This window comes from Lactuca saligna, chromosome 4 (genome assembly GCF_052625555.1).
Source record: "Lactuca saligna cultivar CGN05327 chromosome 4, ASM5262555v1, whole genome shotgun sequence".
NCBI lineage: Eukaryota > Viridiplantae > Streptophyta > Magnoliopsida > Asterales > Asteraceae > Lactuca > Lactuca saligna.
Genome location: NC_136420.1, coordinates 209,001,829 through 209,008,404, shown reverse-complemented (window position 1 = coordinate 209,008,404; position 6,576 = coordinate 209,001,829). Strand labels below are relative to the sequence as shown.

At 41.6% G+C, this 6,576-nt stretch overlaps 1 non-coding gene across 1 annotated transcript; it reads left to right on the top strand.

Annotated features, from left to right (window-relative positions):
• Positions 1-5,335: 5,335 nt before the first annotated feature.
• Positions 5,336-5,442, top strand: LOC145044647 (small nucleolar RNA R71). Its single transcript, XR_013681594.1, has one exon. It is a non-coding gene; the product is annotated as a small nucleolar RNA R71 (small nucleolar RNA).
• Positions 5,443-6,576: the final 1,134 nt, after the last annotated feature.

Here is a 6,576-nt window from a genome sequence, read left to right as displayed (position 1 = left end):
CAAATATATGATAAAGAGCGAACGTTTCATTAGTTTATAGTGTAAAGATGTTACCTTTTTCTTTGAATGATGAAGATTGAGTGGAAAATTGAAGAGAATTGGACGAAATCGCACGAAATCGCTGGCTGCTTGAGAAATCGCTGTGCACGGAGAGTATGGGGGTTAAATGGTGAAAACCCTCTTTTTTTACAGATTTATATTTCACCCATGTAAATTGGCTACTCGACGAGTAGAAAGGTTCTACTCACCGAGTATAAATGCCATTACGCGTTTTATTGGGTTACTCGGGCAGGTACTCGCCGAGTATACGTGCGTACTCGGCGAGTAAACCTTGCAGATTGAAAAAATTGTGATAATTTTGAAAAATTAATGTATTTTCTCATGTTTTTAAGCCATCCACCCCACACTCTAGGCATTGCTTGTCCTCAAGCAGTTATGTTCTTAGAAGTAGATGAAGAAAAGGGAAAAATAATGAAAATAAGGAAAAGGAAAGAAAATGCAAACTTGAAACTCGGATTGCCTCCCGAGAAGTGCTTCTTTTTAGGGAGTCATTAGCTGGACTCCTCCCCTTTTACGTGGTTGCAATCCCTTCCACTAGCAGCAACTCTTCCATTCCTTCATTCCGGGGGACTCCTTCTTCATACTTTTTGACCCTATGACCATTGACCTTGAAAGGCGTGCCATCTCTTGATAATAGCTCTATAGCACCATGTGGAAACATCGTCTTCACTAGAAAAGGACCATCCCATCTTGACTTGAGTTTTCCCAAGAAAAGCTTTAGTTGTGAATTGAAGAGCAACACTTTTTGGCCTTCATGAATTTCTTTATCTTTAATCCTTTTGTCATGCCACATCTTGGTCTTCTCTTTATAAAGCCATGAACTAGAGTATGCATCATTCCTCAGCTCTTCAAGAGCATTCATTTGCATCAACCGGTTGCTCTTTAGTTCCTCCATGTTGAAGTTACACCTCTTTAAAGCCCAAAACGCCTTATGCTCTAGCTCTACCGGTAAATGGCATTGCTTTCCATAAACTAACCTATATGGTGTAGTACCAATAGGTGTTTTGAATGTTGTACGAAAAGCCCCTAGTGCATCATCTAGCTTATCCGACCATTCCTTGCGGTTGCTCCCTACCGATTTCTCCAAAATTCACTTTAAAGCTCGATTTGTCACTTCGGTTTGTCCACTAGTTTGTGGATGGTATGATGTGGAAAGCTTATGGGTGACCCCATATTTCTTTAACACCTTTTCCAATTGGTCATTGGAAAAATGTGTGCCTCGGTCACTTATAAGGGCTTTCGGGACTCCAAAACGTGAAAATAGTTTATTTAAAAACCGCACCACTACCCGACCGTCATTTGTTGGTAGCGCTTGTGCCTCCGCCCATTTGGATACATAATCAACCGCCACTAATATGTATTTGTTTCCTTTGGACATGGGAAACGGTCCCATGAAGTGAATTCCCTACACATCAAACACCTCGCACACTTGGATACTATGTTGTGGCATTTCATTTCGAGATGAAATGTTTCCCACTCTTTGACAAGCATCACATACTTTGACAAATTGGGCTGCATCTTTAAAAATTGTGGGCCAATAGAACCTAATGTCAAATATCTTCTTTGCAGTGTAGTGTGCTCCATGATGTCCACCTGTGGGCCCGCTATGACAATGCTCTAATATTTTCTGACTTTCCTTCCCGAATACGCATCTTCGTATGATCCCATCCGCACAGCTCCGGAAGAGGTATGGCTCGTCCCAAAAGTAATATTTTAATTCAGCAAAGAATTTCTTCTTTTGTTGACTGCTAAAATCTTTCAGTATGTATTTTGTAGCTAAATAATTAGCTATGTCTGCGAACCATGGCTCTTCTCCCACTGTCACCATAATGTATTCGTCCGGGAAGTCGTCTCCAACTTTATCTTCTTGCAATTGGAGGTTCTCAAGCCTTGACAAGTGGTCAGCTGCTACATTCTCCATTCCCTTCTTGTCTCGTATCTCTATGTCGAATTCTTGAAGAAGTAGCACCCATCGTATCAGTCTTGGCTTAGCATCCCATTCGGAAAACAAATAATTGATAGCCGAGTGGTCAGTAAAAACAGTAGTTTTAGATAAAACCAAGTAAGGGCGGAATTTGTCAAAGGCATACACCACAGTTAATAACTCTTTTTCAGTGGTGGTGTAATTTTCTTGGGCTAGGTTTAGAGTCTTGATAGCATAATATATGGGTTGAAAGTGCTTATTAACCCTTTGACCAAGGATAGCTCCTAATGCATAGTCACTAGCATCACACATAATCTCAAAGGGTAAGTTCCAATTTGGTGCAATAATGATCGGGACATTAGTTAATTTTTCCTTTAAAAATTCAAATGCCTCTAAACACTCTTCAGTAAAATTAAATGGTGCATCTTTTAGTAGTAATTGTGTTAGAGGTCTAGTTATTTTGGAAAAATCTTTTATGAAACGCCGGTAAAAACCCGCGTGTCCTAGAAAACTCCTAATGCCCTTCACATTAGTTGTTGCGGGTAATTTGGCAATGGTGTCAATCTTTGCCCGATCCACTTCAATTCCCTTTTTGGAAACCTTGTGGCCCAAAACTATACCCTCCTTGACCATAAAGTGACATTTCTCCCAATTGAGGACCAAGTCGGTTTTTTCACACCTAGCAAGCATTAAGTCAAGATTTGTGAGACAATCATGGCAAGAAGATCCAAAAATGGAAAAGTCATCCATAAAAACTTCCATGAATTTTTCCACCATATCGTGGAATATGGCTGTCATACACCTTTGAAAAGTCGCGGGTGCATTGCATAACCCAAAAGGCATGCATCTAAAAGCAAAAGTCCCACTTGGGCAAGTGAATGTGGTCTTTTCTTGGTCCATTGGGTCGATGGGTATTTGAAAATAACCAGAGAATCCATCTAGAAAGCAATAATAGCTATGGCCCAATAGTCTTTCTAACATTTGATCAATAAAAGGTAAGGGAAAATGGTCTTTACGAGTGGCATCGTTTAGCTTTCGATAATCGATGCACACTCTCCAATCGGTTACCGTTCGTGTCGGAATTAGCTCGTTCTTTTCGTTGGTTATGACCGTCATCCCTCCTTTCTTGGGCACCACTTGGACCGGAATCACCCATGGACTGTCGGAAATGGAATAAATAATTCCTACATCTAAGAGTTTGACCACTTCCTTCTTGACTACTTCTTGCATGTTCGGGTTTAACCTTCTTTGGTGCTGTACAACCGGCTTTGCTCCTTCTTCCAGTTTGATCTTGTGGGAGCAATAGGATGGGCTTATTCCCTTGATGTCGGTGATGCTCCATGCTATGGCCCGTTTCCGCTTCTTCAACACTTGCACGAGCTCTTCCTTTTCTGAATTGGATAGGTCAAAGGCTATAATTACTGGCTTTTGGTTGCCTTCTTTAAGAAAAGCATACTGCAAATGTTCTGGTAAAGTTTTGAGCTCCATTTCTTTGTTCAGAATGCTGGACTTGCTGAGTGCAGGTAGGGTACTCGGCGAGTTTGTGGCTGTATTCACGATTTTTGCCTTTTCTTCAGAGGAACTCGGCGAGTAGATCGGTCCTACTAGGCGAGTAGGACTGTCAGTTTGTTTCACCAATTCTTCATAATCTGCTTCTTCCAACAGTCTTTCAATTTCCATTAAGTCTTTTTCTGGATCAAATGCTTCTTCATAAGTTGTGAACTTGCTAGAATCTTCACTTATGCCTTCCTCCAATAATTCATCAAGCATATCGATTGAGAATGCCGTGTCATCACTGTTCCTAGAATACTTCATAGCTTGGTCTACCCCGAATGTGACTGAATCTTCTCCTACCCGCAAGGTGAGCTTTGAGTCCCTCATGTCTACTATACCGATTTCCGTGTTGAGGAAGGGCCTTCCAAGGATGATTGGAACTTGTGGATCCACCTTGACTAGTAAGTCTTCACATATGCCTCTTGGGAAGGTGACTGTCTTGTTTGCCAAGTATATTGCCATGCGAATTGGCCTTGGCTCCGAAAGCTCCAACTTCTTAAATAATGATTATGGCATTAGGTTCACACTTGCTCCCGAATCAGCTAAGGCATGAATAGCAGCCAAGTTTCCGAATTGGCAAGGTAAAGTCAAACTCCCTGGATCACCTTTCTTCTTGGGTAACTTATTTAGCATAGCAGCAGAGCAGTTTTCATTGAGTACTACCTTCTTCACTTCTTCCATCTTCCTTCTATTAGTGAGAAGTTCCTTAAGGAACTTTGCATATTTGGGCATGTCCATGACGGCTTCAATGAAGGGTATGTTGATTTGAAGAGTCTTTATAAGATCTAGAAACTTCTGATACTCCTCTTCCTACTTCTCTTTCTTAGCTCGGGCTGGGTATGGCATTGGAGGCTGGTAAAGCTTTTTAGGGACCTGCTCATTGGGATTTGATGGTGTACTCGCCGAGTACATACAAGGTACTCGGCGAGTAGGGCTATCAGAATGTATGTTTTAGTTTTCTGCTTGCTTTTCTGCCTCCTCCTTCTGTGATTCCTTGGATGCTTCAGTCCGAATAGGTGCCAGAGGAGTGATTATCTTCCCACTTCTTGTTGTGACTATGTTTATGTGCGCACCTCGTGGGTTATTTTCAGTTTTGCTAGGAAGTTCGCCCGGTGACCTTTGGTTAATTTGTTCAGCAAGTTGCCCAAGTTGCGTTTCTATATTGTGGATAGATGCTTGTTGGTTCCTAAGCATAGTTCTTGTTTCTTGAATTGCCGCATCATGATGACTATGTCTTTTTTCTGAGGCAGCTACAAATTTGGTAAGCATTTCTTCCAAGCTTGGTTTCCTTTCTTGCACCAGCTCCTCCTTTTGGTAGAACCCTCTCCCTTTTTGCCTATACCTATCCTCCTTGGCTTTCTTGTACTCTTCATAAGGGCGCCACTCTTTCTTTTGTTTGCGCCAGTATTCATCATATCGGTCTCCACTTGAGTAACACACTTGCGCCTTCTTGTTGCCATTCTCATCTAAATCGCAGTCTCTAGTGAGGTGAGGCCCATTGCAGTTTTCACAACCCACCCGAATAGCATGGATCATTTGATCCATTTTATCCATTTTCCTATTCATGGTTTTTAGCATTGCCATGACCGCGGATAAGTCTTCAGTAGCTGCATAAGCGGCTCCCCTAGTGACATCATGTCTAGGGTTGTGGTATTCTTTAGAGTGTTTAGAGAATTCTTCAATCAAAATTTTGATCACCAGGGGCGGCTTCTTTGTGAGCGGGCCTTGTGAGTCTAGTAACTACCTGGTTGTGACATTGACTCCGTCATAGAAGATGGAGACTTCTTGCTGGCTGTTAGGTCATGGTGTGGGCAGTTTCTTAGTAAGGTCTTGTACCTCTGCCATGCTTCATATAGCGACACTGCAGCTTGTTGTTCAAAGTTAGCAATGGCCTTCTTCAACTTGGCTATCTTGGAAGGTGGGAAAAAGTGATCAATGAATTCTTCTTTCATCTTGGCCCAAGTCGTGACTGATCCGGAGGGAAGTGACTTGAGCCAGTCTTTTGCAGCACTTTTGAATGTCACCGGAAGCATACGAAGTAGTTGAGTCTCGCGGGGCACATTTGGAATATTGAAGTAATCAGCTACATCATTGACTTCATCCAAATGCTTGTAGGCATCTTCATGGTCTTTTCCATAAAAAGGTATTTCTTTAGGTGAAGCTAGGATATGACCCTTTAGCTCGAAGGTAGCAGTCGCGGGAATTGCGGGTTGCACAAGTCCCGGGCCAGTGTCGTCGCGCATCCTCTTCTTCCATTCTCCCATGGGGATTTCATCAATGTTAGCCATTGTGAAAGCCAACTCTTCCTCGGACTCGGTTTCGTGCTCGTATGTAGGCTCCTCTTCTTCCTCGGTCTCGTACTCGATATCTTCTTGAATTGGGTCTTCGATTATCAAAGAGGCACTGGATGCTCCTGATTTGCTGCTCTTCTTTTTCCCAAAAACAGTCTTCAAATTGGACAAAGGTGACTTCTTTGGTGCACTTGAGCTCTCCACGTCCTTTCCTTTGTTCCTTTTCAATGCGGATTCGGGATCTTCAAATGGGGGTACCAGTAGGGTGTTTGATCCTCTGGTCATGCAAGTCCTGAAATAAACAGAATAAAAACGTAAAAAGAACAAAAAAATGTACTAAAAAATCGAAAATTAAACTGCTAAATACGCTTGTACTCGCCGAGTAGCTGCGATTGCACTCGGCGAGTATCAGTGTGATTTTGAAAAAATTTTAAACTTAATATTAAAACTAAAACAGATGCTAAAACCAAATTAATAACTACTAAATTGCAATAAATGAACTCTATGCAAGTAAACTCACACAAAGGATCGAAAAAATTAGGAATTAGATTAATTATTTAGAACTGTTCCCCGACAACGGCGCCAAAAACTTGATGTGTGTAAAATGCACTTGTTTTATCCCTACTTTTTATTAATAAATTTAGCACACAAAGGCAGTGAACCTGTCTTTTAGTGGTATAGTTTAGCAAGTAAGGTATCAAACTCAGGGAACGGAAAATTAAACTAATAACTAATTTTAACTAAAAC